Source organism: Pseudophryne corroboree, unplaced genomic scaffold, assembly GCF_028390025.1.
Source record: "Pseudophryne corroboree isolate aPseCor3 unplaced genomic scaffold, aPseCor3.hap2 scaffold_478, whole genome shotgun sequence".
NCBI lineage: Eukaryota > Metazoa > Chordata > Amphibia > Anura > Myobatrachidae > Pseudophryne > Pseudophryne corroboree.
The window spans coordinates 165,533-184,685 of NW_026970090.1; the positions used below are offsets into that span (position 1 = coordinate 165,533).

The 19,153-nt window shown below is 38.1% G+C and overlaps 1 long non-coding RNA gene and 2 other non-coding genes across 3 annotated transcripts; all 3 read right to left on the reverse strand.

Moving 5' to 3' along the window:
• Nucleotides 1–7,046: 7,046 nt before the first annotated feature.
• LOC135028490 (uncharacterized) lies at nucleotides 7,047–8,099 on the reverse strand. The gene is made up of 3 exons (XR_010224792.1): nucleotides 8,037–8,099; nucleotides 7,749–7,961; nucleotides 7,047–7,130 (listed from the first exon to the last, which is right to left on the reverse strand). It is a non-coding gene; the product is annotated as an uncharacterized LOC135028490 (long non-coding RNA).
• A 3,096-nt stretch (nucleotides 8,100–11,195) lies between these two features.
• TRNAS-ACU (transfer RNA serine (anticodon ACU)) lies at nucleotides 11,196–11,269 on the reverse strand. The gene has a single exon. It is a non-coding gene; the product is annotated as a tRNA-Ser (tRNA).
• A 1,096-nt stretch (nucleotides 11,270–12,365) lies between these two features.
• Nucleotides 12,366–12,439, reverse strand: TRNAS-ACU (transfer RNA serine (anticodon ACU)). The gene has a single exon. It is a non-coding gene; the product is annotated as a tRNA-Ser (tRNA).
• Nucleotides 12,440–19,153: the final 6,714 nt, after the last annotated feature.

The window sequence follows — 19,153 nt, forward strand, 5'->3', positions numbered from 1 at the left end:
ACTTTGCAAAAAGTACATACTGACAAAGGCTAATAAGCATTCATCTAGAACGTTTCCTAGAAAAACTTTAAAAAGTCAATAATCTGGAGAGTTTTTGTAAGAATTTTCTTAACTCAACCAACGAAGAAACACATTGGTACTTTCCCATTATGAGATGAGTGCTTCAGGATCTCTTGCACTTACATGTGCAGCAGAGTACTGCAATGGAAGCATGCTGGGCTCATTACCCAGAGGTAGGCAGATTGAAACTATCCTCTGCTATATGCATTTTTTTTGTTAATTAAAGTAATCCAAAACTGGGATTGATATGTTAGCTATTTTATGTTTACTTAAAGTACAATAACTTTTACCATTTTAATTTGTTTTAATAGTATATTGACAGTATTGTTTTCTTTCAAAAATCCACTTAATTTTCTTTACCCTATTATTAAAATGGTAATTGACAAAAACAAACTACATTGTCACCAGAAGAGCAATACAAAATGTACAAGTGATATATTAAAATCATCTTTCCAGCTTGAATTTCAATGATGCATTGGGGCAACGATTTTGTGAGAAACATCTTCACCCTTAAATAAAGATTTTCTTAATTCCTTACCTGTGTGCTAATTAGATATCACCTTGTTTTCACATTAAACAGACTTCCACATGAGAAAGCAGCAAGGATGCATTGGCGTTAATGTTTCCTGGTGTCAACCTGTATTATTTCAGTAGACATTGAAATGAGGATGCATCTTGCTGCCTTTCCAATGAAGCAAGTTTAATTTAGTAATAGGTGAAAAACCATCCTTACAAAGGTGTTCATCAGAGACTTGGCTTTGTGGACACTTTTCAGAGAACAAATTTGTTAGCATAAAAATAAAGCCAGAAAATGAAGAGCTGTTTAATCACTCAATTGGATTTTTTTGCCAGCATATTTCTTTTTCTCTGCAACCCACTGCTAAATTGTGCTTCCTAGCTGTTTTTATAAAATCACTGAATCAAATCTAACTCTGATTACATCAGAGAAGGCCAGGTACCCTACACCATAAGAGGGGATTTGAAATTTTGACTTGTCTACTTAAATATCACCAAAATCTGATCACAAGGTCAATTACATCCCTGGGTGGGATTGAACCACCAACCTTCTGGTTTATAGCCGTACACACTAACTGATTGCACCACAGAGACACTCTGCGAAAGTACATACTGACAAAGGCTAATAAGCATTCATCTAAAACATTTCCTAGAAAAACTTTAAAAAGTCAATAATCTGGAGAGTTTTTGTAAGATGTTTCTTCCATCCACCAACGAAGAAACACATTGGTACTTTCCCATGATGAGTGAGTGCTTCAGGATCTCTTGCACTTACATGTGCAGCAGAGTACTGCAATGGAAGCATGCTGGGCCAATAACCCAGAGGTAGGCAGATTAAAACTATCCTCTGCTATATGCATTTTTTTTTGTTAATTAAAGTAATCCAAAACTGGGATTGATATTTTTGCTCTTTTATTTTTCATTAAAGTACAATAACTTTTACCATTTTAATTTGTTTTAATAGTATATTGAAAGTATTGTTTTCTTTTAAAAATCCACTTAATTTTCTTTACCCTATTATTAAAATGGTAATTGACAAAAACAAACTACATTGTCACCAGAAGAGCAATACAAAATGTACAAGTGATATATTAAAATCATCTTTCCAGCTTGAATTTCAATGATGCATTGGGGCAACGATTTTGTGAGAAACATTTTCACCCTTAAATAAAGATTTTCTTAATTCCTTACCTGTGTGCTAATTAGATATCACCTTGTTTTCACATTAAACAGACTTCCACATGAGAAAGCAGCAAGGATGCAGTGGCGTTAATGTTTCCTGGTGTCAACCTGTATTATTTCAGTAGACATTGAAATGAGGATGCATCTTGCTGCCTTTCCAATGAAGCAAGTTTAATTTAGTAATAGGTGAAAAACCATCCTTACAAAGGTGTTAATCAGAGACTTGGCTTTGTGGACACTTTTCAGAGAACAAATTTGTTAGCATAAAAATAAAGCCAGAAAATGAAGAGCTGTTTAATCACTCAATTGGATTTTTTTGCCAGCATATTTCTTTTTCTCTGCAACCCACTGCTAAATTGTGCTTCCTAGCTGTTTTTATAAAATCACTGAATTAAATCTAACTCTGATTACATCAGAGAAGGCCAGGTACCCTACACCATAAGAGGGGGTTTGATATTTTGACTTGTCTACTTAAAGATCACCAAAATCTGATAACAAGGTCAATTACGTCCCTGGGTGGGATCGAACCACCAACCTTTTGGTTAATAGCCATACACACTAACTGATTGCGCCACAGAGACACTTTGCAAAAGTCCATACTGACAAAGGCTAATAAGCATTCATCTAAAACGTTTCCTAGAAAAACTTTAAAAAGTCAATAATCTGGAGAGTTTTTGTAAGATGTTTCTTCCATCAACCAAAGAAGAAACACATTGGTACTTTCCCATGATGAGTGAGTGCTTCAGGATCTCTTGCACTTACATGTGCAGCAGAGTACTGCAATGGAAGCATACTGGGCCCATAACCCAGAGGTAGGCAGATTGAAACTATCCTTTGCTATAAGCATTTTTTTTTTGTTAATTTAAGTAATCAAAACTGGGATTGATATTTTTGCTCTTTTATTTTTACTTAAAGTACAATAACTTTTACCATTTTAATTTGTTTTAATAGTATATTGACAGTATAGTTTTCTTTAAAAAATCCACTTAATTTTCTTTACCCTATTATTAAAAGGGTAATTGACAAAAACAAACTACATTGTCACCAGAAGAGCAATACAAAATGTACAAGTGATATATTAAAATCATCTTTCCAGCTTGAATTTCAATGATGCATTGGGTCAACGATTTTGTGAGAAACATCTTCACCCTTAAATAAAGATTTTCTTAATTCCTTACCTGTGTGCTAATTAGATATCACCTTGTTTTCACATTAAACAGACTTCTACATGAGAAAGCAGCAAGGATGCAGTGGCGTTAATGTTTCCTGGTGTCAACCTGTATTATTTCAGTAGACATTGAAATGAGGATGCATCTTGCTGCCTTTCCAATGAAGCAAGTTTAATTTAGTAATAGGTGAAAAACCATCCCTACAAAGGTGTTAATCAGAGACTTGGCTTTGTGGACACTTTTCAGAGAACAAATTTGTTAGCATAAAAATAAAGCCAGAAAATGAAGAGCTGTTTAATCACTCAATTGGATTTTTTTTGCCAGCATATTTCTTTTTCTCTGCAACCCACTGCTAAATTGTGCTTCCTAGCTGTTTTTATTAAATCACTGAATCAAATCTAACTCTGATTACATCAGAAAAGGCCAAGTACCCTACACCATAACAGGGGGTTTGAAATTTTGACTTGTCTACTTAAAGATCACCAAAATCTGATCACAAAGTCAATTACGTCCCTGGGTGGGATTGAACCACCAACCTTTTGGTTAGTAGCCAGACACACTAACCCATTGCGCCACAGAGATACTTCACGAAAAGTCCCTACTGACAAAGGCTAATAAGCATACATCTAGAACGTTTCCTAGAAAAACTTTAAAAAGTCAATAATCTGGAGAGTTTTTGTAAAATGTTTCTTCCATCAACCAACGAAGAAACACATTGGTACTTTCCCATGATGAGTGAGTGCTTCAGGATCTCTTGCACTTACATGTGCAGCAGAGTACTGCAATGGAAGCATGCTGGGCCCATAACCCAGAGGTAGGCAGATTGAAACTATCCTTTGCTATATGCATTTTTTTTGTTAATTTAAGTAATCAAAACTGGGATTGATATTTTTGCTCTTTTATTTTTACTTGAAGTACAATAACTTTTACCATTTTAATTTGTTTAAATCCACTTAATTTTCTTTACCCTATTATTAAAAGGGTAATTGACAAAAACAAACTACATTGTCACCAGAAGAGCAATACAAAATGTACAAGTGATATATTAAAATCATCTTTCCAGCTTGAATTTCAATGATGCATTGGGGCAACGATTTTGTGAGAAACATCTTCACCCTTAAATAAAGATTTTCTTAATTCCTTACCTGTGTGCTAATTAGATATCACCTTGTTTTCACATTAAACAGACTTCCACATGAGAAAGCAGCAAGGATGCAGTGGCGTTAATGTTTCCTGGTGTCAACCCGTATTATTTCAGTAGACATTGAAATGAGGATGCATCTTGCTGCCTTTCCAATGAAGCAAATTTAATTTAGTAATAGGTGAAAAACCATCCCTACAAAGGTGTTAATCAGAGACTTGGCTTTGTGGACACTTTTCAGAGAACAAATTTGTTAGCATAAAAATAAAGCCAGAAAATGAAGAGCTGTTTAATCACTCAATTGGATTTTTTTGCCAGCATATTTCTTTTTCTCTGCAACCCACTGCTAAATTGTGCTTCCTAGCTGTTTTTATAAAATCACTGGGGTATATTTACTAAGCTCCCGATTTTGACCGAGATGGCGTTTTTTCTTCAAAGTGTCATCTCGGTCATTTACTAAACACTAATCACGGCAGTGATGAGGTCATTCGTATTTTTTTGCTAGTCCAAGTTCAAAATTACGAATGAATACACCATCGGTCAAATTACGCCTGTTTAGATATGAATCTCGGTCATTTATTAACCATTCGTAATTGCATTTGCTGCCGCGAAAATGATTTCGCGGCCGCGAAAAATTACGATTCGCATTTTTTTCCTAAAAAAAAACGCGCCAGCCTTTGAAAACCGCGTTTACATGTGAACTTAATTATCCATTACTCACACCTGTTTTTTTGGGCCTATAAAAGTGTTTCAGGCACATTCTGAACTACTCTCACTCTGAAATGGCGGCTGTAGTGTGTGGCAATGGTTTTTTGTTGGCTGTGGGATACGTTAGACTGCTCCATGAGGCTTCCAGGAATCAGGACCAGGTAAGTGAACATGGCCAACAGGTTGTCCAGGTACCGCGGAGGCTGCGCCAGCCTCGTTTTTTTAGAGGGCGTTTAAACTTAAATGCATTGTCCGATGATAGGGTCATACAGATGTTCCGCCTAAATAGAAACAACATTTTCCACCTGTATGACCTTGTCAAACTGGGCATAGACCCTGAGACAGCACGCTCTCGCTCTGTCTCAGGCCTACACAAACTCCTGGCTGTGTTACACTTTATGGCTACTGGGAGCTTCCAGGCTGTGGCAGGCGACGTCATTGGGATCTCACAGCCCACCTTTTCAAGATTTTTGATGCAGGTGAGTCTAAAAATACATATGCGGTTATGGCTAAGTGTTGCTTGTGTAAGTTGAAACACCACAGTATTGTAGAGAATACCTAACATGACACTCACCTTAGCTTATTTAATGTCCACTCAGGTTTTGGATGTGTTGGAGCCACACATTAAAGCCTCAATCTGCTTCCCTACTGAGGAGTCGGAGTGGAGTGCTGTCAGGGTAGCTTTCTATGAGCTTGCAGGCATGCCCAATGTGCTGGGGGCCATAGATTGCACACACGTTCAGCTGAGATCACCTAAGGGCCGCCAGTATATATATACTAATAGGCATATGGATCAATCAACTAATGTCCAGGTGGTCTGTGATGCAAATTTAAAAATTATGAGTGTTGTTGCAGGTTACCCTGGTGCCTGCCATGACTCCTTCATCCTCAGTCAGTCATCGCTCTTCGATAAATTTGAGGAGGGACAAATGCCTGATGGCTGGCTGTTGGGTATGTTGAAAATGTTATGTGTGTATGTCTTTTAACCACAGCCTAGATTTTGGAGGAGGTGATAGAATAATCTAACATATGTCCTAATGTTGACTATATATGTTTTTCAGGTGATGGGGGTTACGGCTGCTACTCTTGGCTCCTTACTCCATTGTCCCAACCTGATTCTCCTGCTGAACACAGTTATAATCATGCACATAAGGCTACGCGGAATGTGATAGAAAGATGTTTTGGGGTGCTGAAGTCACGTTTTCGGTGTCTGGATAAATCTGGTGGCCTTTTGTTGTATAGTCCCTCAAAGGTGACTCGGATTGTGTTCTGCTGCTGTTTTCTCCATAATCTGTGTTTAAGTCAACATCTGGCACATGGTGAGGGAGAAAGCAGTCAGCAAGCAGAGGAGTTAGATACATCTGGTGACAGTGTGAGTACAATTGTAGGGAGGCAGGTACGTCAAGAAGTGATCCTGCGATATTTTACAGGTAAGTTTTATTATGCTGTAATTATCCTTCACTAAACACTTTGCTCTACTTTCTATTGTGTGTTCTGTTACTTACTGTTTGTTGTTTATAGTGGTGTGTCCATTGTGCTTAGTTGATGCTAACAAAACATTTACAGTCATTACCCTTGAAAAACATAACTACATACATACAGACCAGCTTAAAAAATTTTGGAGACGGACACAGGAATGTTTTTTTTTAACAAATTTTTGTATTTATTTGCACAAAAAGATTGGTGTTATTTTTTTCGCTTGTGTGTGCTGGGTGCTGGCTCACTGGCACGTGCTCTTGAGGAACGCCGGACAGGGGAGGTTACTGGCGTTTGAACAGGGGTCGTGGTCCCCGAGCTGGAGGTAACTTGCTGAGCTCCCATCATAGCAATATTGCTGCTCAAATTATTTAAACTGGCAATCAGCTGAGTGTTTGTAGCAGTGTGGCTGGCTACAATCCTGGATAAGGCCTCATTCACCACTTGATTGTGTTGAATGATCTGAACGAGTGCCTGCTGATGTCGCTGTTGCTCATCTATAATGCGGGATAAATGTGCATTCATTTGGCTGTTTTCAGCCCTAATTTGCTCCATTGAGGTAGCCATTCTCCCTACTTGTACTATCAGTCTGCCCGAGTTGCGACTAATACGCGGTAGATGATGGGGCAGACTGGCAAGGTGTTGTGTATGTTGGGTCAGGGTGGCATTGCTTTGGGCCTGTTGGCTTGTCCAACTGGCCCAAAAATCGCCAGGAATTTGGCTTGGGGGCGGAGCTTGTGCCAGTTGGGGACTGATGGATGGTTGGGGTATATCCTGCAACTGTATTGGCATGCTTGGATCAACAGCTGTAAGTTGCAGTGTGAAGGATGGCTCTTGTTCTGGTCCCTGCTGGTCCTCGGCGGACATCAAGTTGTGCTCTGTATGGGGTAGGCAACATGCAATGTTGTAATTTTTTTTAATTTGGCCTGGCTAATGCAACACATTAATACATTCCTAATACTACATTTTTGCATTATTAGCACTTGTTTTTCTCAACGTTAACAATTTATAATTTTTATATTTTAAAAAACCAACACAGGCGCAAACATTGCCAAATTTGCATATTCCTCACTTAACTAACTTCCCTCCACACCATTACACTGTTAGATTCCCTCCCCTCACCACGATATAGACTACTTACCTGTATAGTCCAGAGGAGCGGAGCAAGTAAGCCATCTACATACTGGACAGGGGCGATGTGTGAACACTCTAATGGTTTTTTTATTTCGGTCCAACATTTAATTTTATTCATATTTTTTTAAAAATGTGAACGTGTGTGTGCTTAATGTATCCTCAAATCTGTTGTTTTCATACAAATAGGTTGTCTAGACCATCCACTAAGACCTTATCTAATTTTATTAAAGCACCTTGAGCAATTGAAGACGTTACATCACATTGATTGTTGAGGAAAACATGTAAACTCCAAACCAACTAACAACATCTTAAGTGTACTGTGTATATTATTGCTTATGTGTTTAATTTATGTTTTTACTCACCAGATAACTGAGGTGATCTGGCCTCATCACTCTGCGAACTCGACAATAGTGCCAGTGGTGGCTGGGGTGACACTGCCGAAAGTCTTCGCCTGGGTGGGGATGATGGAGGTGCGGAATCAGAGCCAAGACGCCGTGTCTTAGTTGGCCTCCTGGGTAAGTGGCCCAAGCCCTGTGATGGGCGGCTTACAGGAGGTCGGCTTCCAGAAGCAGAACCTAGGTGCAAAATTTAAACTTAATATTTTGTACTTCTATGTGTTTTCAGAATATGTGACTACAGTGAAGACTTACCTGCAATACCGGCATCATCCTGACTTGTGTGAGGCCTGTCTGGGCGGCTGGTCTGTGTGACTGTGGAAAAAGTGACCCCAACATTATTACCATGTTTTTGGAAAAATGACCCACTGAAAACCATTAATGTACTGTAAGCATCTATATGGTTTTGTTTAAAACAAATTTTTAAGCTTAAGAGCTTCTACATTCATGATTTTGAGTTGAATATCAAAATGTACTTGATGTGGCACACAATAAATTTATTTAAAATAAGTTTTTGGTCTCAGATATTGCAGAGATTGAGTACTTGCAAATATTTTTAAAATGTAATGTTTTAAAAATTTCCCCGCTTTTCTGTTTGTTAAAAAAACAAAAACCTTTTGTGGATTTTAAACAAACACACATGTTCAAGCATTATCGCCAAAAATTGCAACAAAAAAAGAAAAAAAAACATTCAAAACACAAACACACCTTAAGGGAGCATAGGCATGCAATCTGTTTTGTGAGAAAAAAATCATCCTTTAAACTTTAAAAATGAAATTAACTAAATTTTACAGACATTTTAAGAACAATATTACAAAACAAACTTACCATCCTGCGTGGGTCGGTCCGAATCCCGGACATGAGTAGCAGACACCACTTCGCCAGGAATCAATGCCCGCACAGGCTCCTCCCAGTCCCGATAGCTTACACGTAAAGGTGGCCCACCTCCGGTTCTCCGTGCAGATTTGGACTCTTTGGCCATCTTGGCCTTGACACGCCGCTTAATATCATAGAAACGCTTGCGGCACGTGTCCTCTGTCCGCCTCACCACACCCTCACTATTCACAGCAAGTATGACTTGCCCCCACAGGGCAGACTTCCTGCGGGAGGACACCCTGGCAGCATCCTGACCAAACAATTGGCGATGGTGCTTCATCAGCTCACGCACCAACGCCATGTTTTCAGCATAGCTGAACTTTATATTCCTGCCAGTCTTGGTAGTGGTGCGTGGCTGCGGTGCCACAACACCATCACTATCACTGGAAAATCCAGCAACAGGCACCCCCTCCTCCTCCTCCTCACTAACCTCCTCCCTCTCACTACCCCCCTCCACCTCACTACCAGCCTCCACCTCACTACCAGCCTCCACCTCACTACCAGCCTCCACCTCACTAACCTCCGCCACCACACTGACCTCTGAGTCGGACATGACAAACAACATAAAACACACAAAAATGAAAACACAAAACACACTCCTCCACTACTCCTACTACACACCACACAGCCAACACACACGCTCACTCACTCACAAACAATGACAAAAGACTGAAAAAAAAAAACAAGGACAAAAAAGTTTACAAACTGGGAAAAAACAATACTACAAAGATCACAAGACTACTAACACACACAGTACAGCACTCAACAATCACCAAACTCCTCTCCAAATCCACCAAAAACTCCACCAAACTCACCAACTCCAAATACACCTTCCTCTCTCCTCTCCACTAGCTAAACCCACGAGGTGCGGAGTGTTTGGGGCGTTTTTATAGTAACATGCACAGACACTCCTCCTTCACGAATACAACCAATCACGGCCGCGTGACGTAAACGAAACTTAGGAGTAAAAACGCGGCCGCAAATTCAAAATCACTGCCGTAACAGACTTGTGACGCAGTTGTAAAAAAAACGCAACAACGCGGCCGCAAAATAGCAAACGCGGCCGCATTCAGCAGCAAAAAAACACGAATGACATCGACATCGGAAGATACGGAAAATACGAATACGACTGCTTAGTAAATGAGTCGTAATCAATTCAAAAAGTTGCAGATTTACACTGTCGATGTCAGTCGTGATTGAACTTGAACATGATTCTGAAAAATACGAATCTTAGTAAATATACCCCACTGAATCAAATCTAACTCTGATTACATCAGAGAAGGCCAGGTACCCTACACCATAAGAGGGGGTTTGAAATTTTGACTTGTCTACTTAAAGATCACCAAAATCTGATAACAAGGTCAATTACGTCCCTGGGTGGGATTGAACCACCAACCTTTTGGTTTATAGCCGTACACACTAACTGATTGCACCACAGAGACACTTTGCAAAAGCACATACTGACAAAGGCTAATAAGCATTCATCTAAAACGTTTCCTAGAAAAACTTTAAAAAGTCAATAATCTGGAGAGTTTTTGTAAGATGTTTCTTCCATCCACCAAAGAAGAAACACATTGGTACTTTCCCATGATGAGTGAGTGCTTCAGGATCTATTGCACTTACATGTGCAGCAGAGTACAGCAATGGAAGCATGCTGGGCACATAACCCAGAGGTAGGCAGATTGAAACTATCCTCTGCTATATGCATTTTTTTTTGTTAATTAAAGTAATCCAAAACTGGGATTGATATGTTGGCTCTTTTATTTTTACTTACAGTACAATAACTTTTACCATTTTAATTTGTTTTAATAGTATATTGACAGTATTGTTTTCTTTCAAAAATCCACTTAATTTTCTTTACCCTATTATTAAAATGGTAATTGACAAAAACAAACTACATTGTCACCAGAAGAGCAATACAAAATGTACAAGTGATATATTAAAATCATCTTTCCAGCTTGAATTTCAATGATGCATTGGGGCAACGATTTTGTGAGAAACATTTTCACCCTTAAATAAAGATTTTCTTAATTCCTTACCTGTGTGCTAATTAGATATCACCTTGTTTTCACATTAAACAGACTTCCACATGAGAAAGCAGCAAGGATGCAGTGGCGTTAATGTTTCCTGGTGTCAACCTGTATTATTTCAGTAGACATTGAAATGAGGATGCATCTTACTGCCTTTCCAATGAAGCAAGTTTAATTTAGTAATAGGTGAAAAACCATCCCTACAAAGGTGTTAATCAGAGACTTGGCTTTGTGGACACTTTTCAGAGAACAAATTTGTTAGCATAAAAATAAAGCCAGAAAATGAAGAGCTGTTTAATCACTCAATTGGATTTTTTTTGCCAGCATATTTCTTTTTCTCTGCAACCCACTGCTAAATTGTGCTTCCTAGCTGTTTTTATAAAATCACTGAATCAAATCTAACTCTGATTACATCAGAGAAGGCCAGGTACCCTACACCATAACAGGGGGTTTGAAATTTTGACTTGTCTACTTAAAGATCACCAAAATCTGATAACAAGGTCAATTACGTCCCTGGGTGGGATTGAACCACCAACCTTTTGGTTAGTAGCCAGACACACTAACCGATTGCGCCACAGAGACACTTTGTAAAAAGTAAGTACTGACAAAGGCTAATAAGCATACATCTAGAACGTTTCCTAGAAAAACTTTAAAAAGTCAATAATCTGGAGAGTTTTTGTAAGATGTTTCTTCCATCAACCAACGAAGAAACACATTGGTACTTTCCCATGATGAGTGAGTGCTTCAGGATCTCTTGCACTTACATGTGCAGCAGAGTACTGCAATGGAAGCATGCTGGGCCCATAACCCAGAGGTAGGCATATTGAAACTATCCTTTGCTATATGCATTTTTTTTTGTTAATTTAAGTAATCAAAACTGGGATTGATATTTTTGCTCTTTTATTTTTACTTAAAGTACAATAACTTTTACCATTTTAATTTGTTTTAATAGTATATTGACAGTATAATTATTTTTTAAAAAATCCACTTAATTTTCTTTACCCTATTATTAAAAGGGTAATTGACAAAAACAAACTACATTGTCACCAGAAGAGCAATACAAAATGTACAAGTGATATATTAAAATCATCTTTCCAGCTTGAATTTCAATGATGCATTGGGGCAACGATTTTGTGAGAAACATCTTCACCCTTAAATAAAGATTTTCTTAATTCCTTACCTGTGTGCTAATTAGATATCACCTTGTTTTCACATTAAACAGACTTCTACATGAGAAAGCAGCAAGGATGCAGTGGCGTTAATGTTTCCTGGTGTCAACCTGTATTATTTCAGTAGACATTGAAATGAGGATGCATCTTACTGCCTTTCCAATGAAGCAAGTTTAATTTAGTAATAGGTGAAAAACCATCCCTACAAAGGTGTTAATCAGAGACTTGGCTTTGTGGATACTTTTTAGAGAACAAATTTGTTAGCATAAAAATAAAGGCAGAAAATGAAGAGCTGTTTAATCACTCAATTGGATTTTTCTGCCAGCATATTTTTTTTCTCTGCAACCCATTGCTAAATTGTGCTTCCTAGCTGTTTTTTATAAAATCACTGAATCAAATCTAACTCTGATTACATCAGAGAAGGCCAGGTACCCTACACCATAAGAGGGGGTTTGAAATTTTGACTTGTCTACTTAAATATCACCAAAACCTGATCACAAGGTCAATTATGTCCCTGGGTGGGATTGAACCACCAACCTTTTGGTTAGTAGCCAGAAACACTAACCGATTGCGCCACAGAGACACTTTGCAAAAAGTACATACTGACAAAGGCTAATAAGCATTCATCTAGAACGTTTCCTAGAAAAACTTTAAAAAGTCAATAATCTGGAGAGTTTTTGTAAGAATTTTCTTAACTCAACCAACGAAGAAACACATTGGTACTTTCCCATTATGAGATGAGTGCTTCAGGATCTCTTGCACTTACATGTGCAGCAGAGTACTGCAATGGAAGCATGCTGGGCCCATTACCCAGAGGTAGGCAGATTGAAACTATCCTCTGCTATATGCATTTTTTTTGTTAATTAAAGTAATCCAAAACTGGGATTGATATGTTAGCTATTTTATGTTTACTTAAAGTACAATAACTTTTACCATTTTAATTTGTTTTAATAGTATATTGACAGTATTGTTTTCTTTCAAAAATCCACTTAATTTTCTTTACCCTATTATTAAAATGGTAATTGACAAAAACAAACTACATTGTCACCAGAAGAGCAATACAAAATGTACAAGTGATATATTAAAATCATCTTTCCAGCTTGAATTTCAATGATGCATTGGGGCAACGATTTTGTGAGAAACATCTTCACCCTTAAATAAAGATTTTCTTAATTCCTTACCTGTGTGCTAATTAGATATCACCTTGTTTTCACATTAAACAGACTTCCACATGAGAAAGCAGCAAGGATGCATTGGCGTTAATGTTTCCTGGTGTCAACCTGTATTATTTCAGTAGACATTGAAATGAGGATGCATCTTGCTGCCTTTCCAATGAAGCAAGTTTAATTTAGTAATAGGTGAAAAACCATCCTTACAAAGGTGTTCATCAGAGACTTGGCTTTGTGGACACTTTTCAGAGAACAAATTTGTTAGCATAAAAATAAAGCCAGAAAATGAAGAGCTGTTTAATCACTCAATTGGATTTTTTTGCCAGCATATTTCTTTTTCTCTGCAACCCACTGCTAAATTGTGCTTCCTAGCTGTTTTTCTAAAATCACTGAATCAAATCTAACTCTGATTACATCAGAGAAGGCCAGGTACCCTACACCATAAGAGGGGATTTGAAATTTTGACTTGTCTACTTAAATATCACCAAAATCTGATCACAAGGTCAATTACATCCCTGGGTGGGATTGAACCACCAACCTTCTGGTTTATAGCCGTACACACTAACTGATTGCACCACAGAGACACTCTGCGAAAGTACATACTGACAAAGGCTAATAAGCATTCATCTAAAACATTTCCTAGAAAAACTTTAAAAAGTCAATAATCTGGAGAGTTTTTGTAAGATGTTTCTTCCATCCACCAACGAAGAAACACATTGGTACTTTCCCATGATGAGTGAGTGCTTCAGGATCTCTTGCACTTACATGTGCAGCAGAGTACTGCAATGGAAGCATGCTGGGCCAATAACCCAGAGGTAGGCAGATTAAAACTATCCTCTGCTATATGCATTTTTTTTTGTTAATTAAAGTAATCCAAAACTGGGATTGATATTTTTGCTCTTTTATTTTTCATTAAAGTACAATAACTTTTACCATTTTAATTTGTTTTAATAGTATATTGAAAGTATTGTTTTCTTTTAAAAATCCACTTAATTTTCTTTACCCTATTATTAAAATGGTAATTGACAAAAACAAACTACATTGTCACCAGAAGAGCAATACAAAATGTACAAGTGATATATTAAAATCATCTTTCCAGCTTGAATTTCAATGATGCATTGGGGCAACGATTTTGTGAGAAACATTTTCACCCTTAAATAAAGATTTTCTTAATTCCTTACCTGTGTGCTAATTAGATATCACCTTGTTTTCACATTAAACAGACTTCCACATGAGAAAGCAGCAAGGATGCAGTGGCGTTAATGTTTCCTGGTGTCAACCTGTATTATTTCAGTAGACATTGAAATGAGGATGCATCTTGCTGCCTTTCCAATGAAGCAAGTTTAATTTAGTAATAGGTGAAAAACCATCCTTACAAAGGTGTTAATCAGAGACTTGGCTTTGTGGACACTTTTCAGAGAACAAATTTGTTAGCATAAAAATAAAGCCAGAAAATGAAGAGCTGTTTAATCACTCAATTGGATTTTTTTGCCAGCATATTTCTTTTTCTCTGCAACCCACTGCTAAATTGTGCTTCCTAGCTGTTTTTATAAAATCACTGAATTAAATCTAACTCTGATTACATCAGAGAAGGCCAGGTACCCTACACCATAAGAGGGGGTTTGATATTTTGACTTGTCTACTTAAAGATCACCAAAATCTGATAACAAGGTCAATTACGTCCCTGGGTGGGATCGAACCACCAACCTTTTGGTTAATAGCCATACACACTAACTGATTGCGCCACAGAGACACTTTGCAAAAGTCCATACTGACAAAGGCTAATAAGCATTCATCTAAAACGTTTCCTAGAAAAACTTTAAAAAGTCAATAATCTGGAGAGTTTTTGTAAGATGTTTCTTCCATCAACCAAAGAAGAAACACATTGGTACTTTCCCATGATGAGTGAGTGCTTCAGGATCTCTTGCACTTACATGTGCAGCAGAGTACTGCAATGGAAGCATACTGGGCCCATAACCCAGAGGTAGGCAGATTGAAACTATCCTTTGCTATAAGCATTTTTTTTTTGTTAATTTAAGTAATCAAAACTGGGATTGATATTTTTGCTCTTTTATTTTTACTTAAAGTACAATAACTTTTACCATTTTAATTTGTTTTAATAGTATATTGACAGTATAGTTTTCTTTAAAAAATCCACTTAATTTTCTTTACCCTATTATTAAAAGGGTAATTGACAAAAACAAACTACATTGTCACCAGAAGAGCAATACAAAATGTACAAGTGATATATTAAAATCATCTTTCCAGCTTGAATTTCAATGATGCATTGGGTCAACGATTTTGTGAGAAACATCTTCACCCTTAAATAAAGATTTTCTTAATTCCTTACCTGTATGCTAATTAGATATCACCTTGTTTTCACATTAAACAGACTTCTACATGAGAAAGCAGCAAGGATGCAGTGGCGTTAATGTTTCCTGGTGTCAACCTGTATTATTTCAGTAGACATTGAAATGAGGATGCATCTTGCTGCCTTTCCAATGAAGCAAGTTTAATTTAGTAATAGGTGAAAAACCATCCCTACAAAGGTGTTAATCAGAGACTTGGCTTTGTGGACACTTTTCAGAGAACAAATTTGTTAGCATAAAAATAAAGCCAGAAAATGAAGAGCTGTTTAATCACTCAATTGGATTTTTTTTGCCAGCATATTTCTTTTTCTCTGCAACCCACTGCTAAATTGTGCTTCCTAGCTGTTTTTATTAAATCACTGAATCAAATCTAACTCTGATTACATCAGAAAAGGCCAAGTACCCTACACCATAACAGGGGGTTTGAAATTTTGACTTGTCTACTTAAAGATCACCAAAATCTGATCACAAAGTCAATTACGTCCCTGGGTGGGATTGAACCACCAACCTTTTGGTTAGTAGCCAGACACACTAACCCATTGCGCCACAGAGATACTTCACGAAAAGTCCCTACTGACAAAGGCTAATAAGCATACATCTAGAACGTTTCCTAGAAAAACTTTAAAAAGTCAATAATCTGGAGAGTTTTTGTAAAATGTTTCTTCCATCAACCAACGAAGAAACACATTGGTACTTTCCCATGATGAGTGAGTGCTTCAGGATCTCTTGCACTTACATGTGCAGCAGAGTACTGCAATGGAAGCATGCTGGGCCCATAACCCAGAGGTAGGCAGATTGAAACTATCCTTTGCTATATGCATTTTTTTTGTTAATTTAAGTAATCAAAACTGGGATTGATATTTTTGCTCTTTTATTTTTACTTGAAGTACAATAACTTTTACCATTTTAATTTGTTTAAATCCACTTAATTTTCTTTACCCTATTATTAAAAGGGTAATTGACAAAAACAAACTACATTGTCACCAGAAGAGCAATACAAAATGTACAAGTGATATATTAAAATCATCTTTCCAGCTTGAATTTCAATGATGCATTGGGGCAACGATTTTGTGAGAAACATCTTCACCCTTAAATAAAGATTTTCTTAATTCCTTACCTGTGTGCTAATTAGATATCACCTTGTTTTCACATTAAACAGACTTCCACATGAGAAAGCAGCAAGGATGCAGTGGCGTTAATGTTTCCTGGTGTCAACCCGTATTATTTCAGTAGACATTGAAATGAGGATGCATCTTGCTGCCTTTCCAATGAAGCAAATTTAATTTAGTAATAGGTGAAAAACCATCCCTACAAAGGTGTTAATCAGAGACTTGGCTTTGTGGACACTTTTCAGAGAACAAATTTGTTAGCATAAAAATAAAGCCAGAAAATGAAGAGCTGTTTAATCACTCAATTGGATTTTTTTGCCAGCATATTTCTTTTTCTCTGCAACCCACTGCTAAATTGTGCTTCCTAGCTGTTTTTATAAAATCACTGGGGTATATTTACTAAGCTCCCGATTTTGACCGAGATGGCGTTTTTTCTTCAAAGTGTCATCTCGGTCATTTACTAAACACTAATCACGGCAGTGATGAGGTCATTCGTATTTTTTTGCTAGTCCAAGTTCAAAATTACGAATGAATACACCATCGGTCAAATTACGCCTGTTTAGATATGAATCTCGGTCATTTATTAACCATTCGTAATTGCATTTGCTGCCGCGAAAATGATTTCGCGGCCGCGAAAAATTACGATTCGCATTTTTTTCCTAAAAAAAAACGCGCCAGCCTTTGAAAACCGCGTTTACATGTGAACTTAATTATCCATTACTCACACCTGTTTTTTTGGGCCTATAAAAGTGTTTCAGGCACATTCTGAACTACTCTCACTCTGAAATGGCGGCTGTAGTGTGTGGCAATGGTTTTTTGTTGGCTGTGGGATACGTTAGACTGCTCCATGAGGCTTCCAGGAATCAGGACCAGGTAAGTGAACATGGCCAACAGGTTGTCCAGGTACCGCGGAGGCTGCGCCAGCCTCGTTTTTTTAGAGGGCGTTTAAACTTAAATGCATTGTCCGATGATAGGGTCATACAGATGTTCCGCCTAAATAGAAACAACATTTTCCACCTGTATGACCTTGTCAAACTGGGCATAGACCCTGAGACAGCACGCTCTCGCTCTGTCTCAGGCCTACACAAACTCCTGGCTGTGTTACACTTTATGGCTACTGGGAGCTTCCAGGCTGTGGCAGGCGACGTCATTGGGATCTCACAGCCCACCTTTTCAAGATTTTTGATGCAGGTGAGTCTAAAAATACATATGCGGTTATGGCTAAGTGTTGCTTGTGTAAGTTGAAACACCACAGTATTGTAGAGAATACCTAACATGACACTCACCTTAGCTTATTTAATGTCCACTCAGGTTTTGGATGTGTTGGAGCCACACATTAAAGCCTCAATCTGCTTCCCTACTGAGGAGTCGGAGTGGAGTGCTGTCAGGGTAGCTTTCTATGAGCTTGCAGGCATGCCCAATGTGCTGGGGGCCATAGATTGCACACACGTTCAGCTGAGATCACCTAAGGGCCGCCAGTATATATATACTAATAGGCATATGGATCAATCAACTAATGTCCAGGTGGTCTGTGATGCAAATTTAAAAATTATGAGTGTTGTTGCAGGTTACCCTGGTGCCTGCCATGACTCCTTCATCCTCAGTCAGTCATCGCTCTTCGATAAATTTGAGGAGGGACAAATGCCTGATGGCTGGCTGTTGGGTATGTTGAAAATGTTATGTGTGTATGTCTTTTAACCACAGCCTAGATTTTGGAGGAGGTGATAGAATAATCTAACATATGTCCTAATGTTGACTATATATGTTTTTCAGGTGATGGGGGTTACGGCTGCTACTCTTGGCTCCTTACTCCATTGTCCCAACCTGATTCTCCTGCTGAACACAGTTATAATCATGCACATAAGGCTACGCGGAATGTGATAGAAAGATGTTTTGGGGTGCTGAAGTCACGTTTTCGGTGTCTGGATAAATCTGGTGGCCTTTTGTTGTATAGTCCCTCAAAGGTGACTCGGATTGTGTTCTGCTGCTGTTTTCTCCATAATCTGTGTTTAAGTCAACATCTGGCACATGGTGAGGGAGAAAGCAGTCAGCAAGCAGAGGAGTTAGATACATCTGGTGACAGTGTGAGTACAATTGTAGGGAGGCAGGTACGTCAAGAAGTGATCCTGCGATATTTTACAGGTAAGTTTTATTATGCTGTAATTATCCTTCACTAAACACTTTGCTCTACTTTCTATTGTGTGTTCTGTTACTTACTGTTTGTTGTTTATAGTGGTGTGTCCATTGTGCTTAGTTGATGCTAACAAAACATTTACAGTCATTACCCTTGAAAAACATAACTACATACATACAGACCAGCTTAAAAAATTTTGGAGACGGACACAGGAATGTTTTTTTTTAACAAATTTTTGTATTTATTTGCACAAAAAGATTGGTGTTATTTTTTTCGCTTGTGTGTGCTGGGTGCTGGCTCACTGGCACGTGCTCTTGAGGAACGCCGGACAGGGGAGGTTACTGGCGTTTGAACAGGGGTCGTGGTCCCCGAGCTGGAGGTAACTTGCTGAGCTCCCATCATAGCAATATTGCTGCTCAAATTATTTAAACTGGCAATCAGCTGAGTGTTTGTAGCAGTGTGGCTGGCTACAATCCTGGATAAGGCCTCATTCACCACTTGATTGTGTTGAATGAT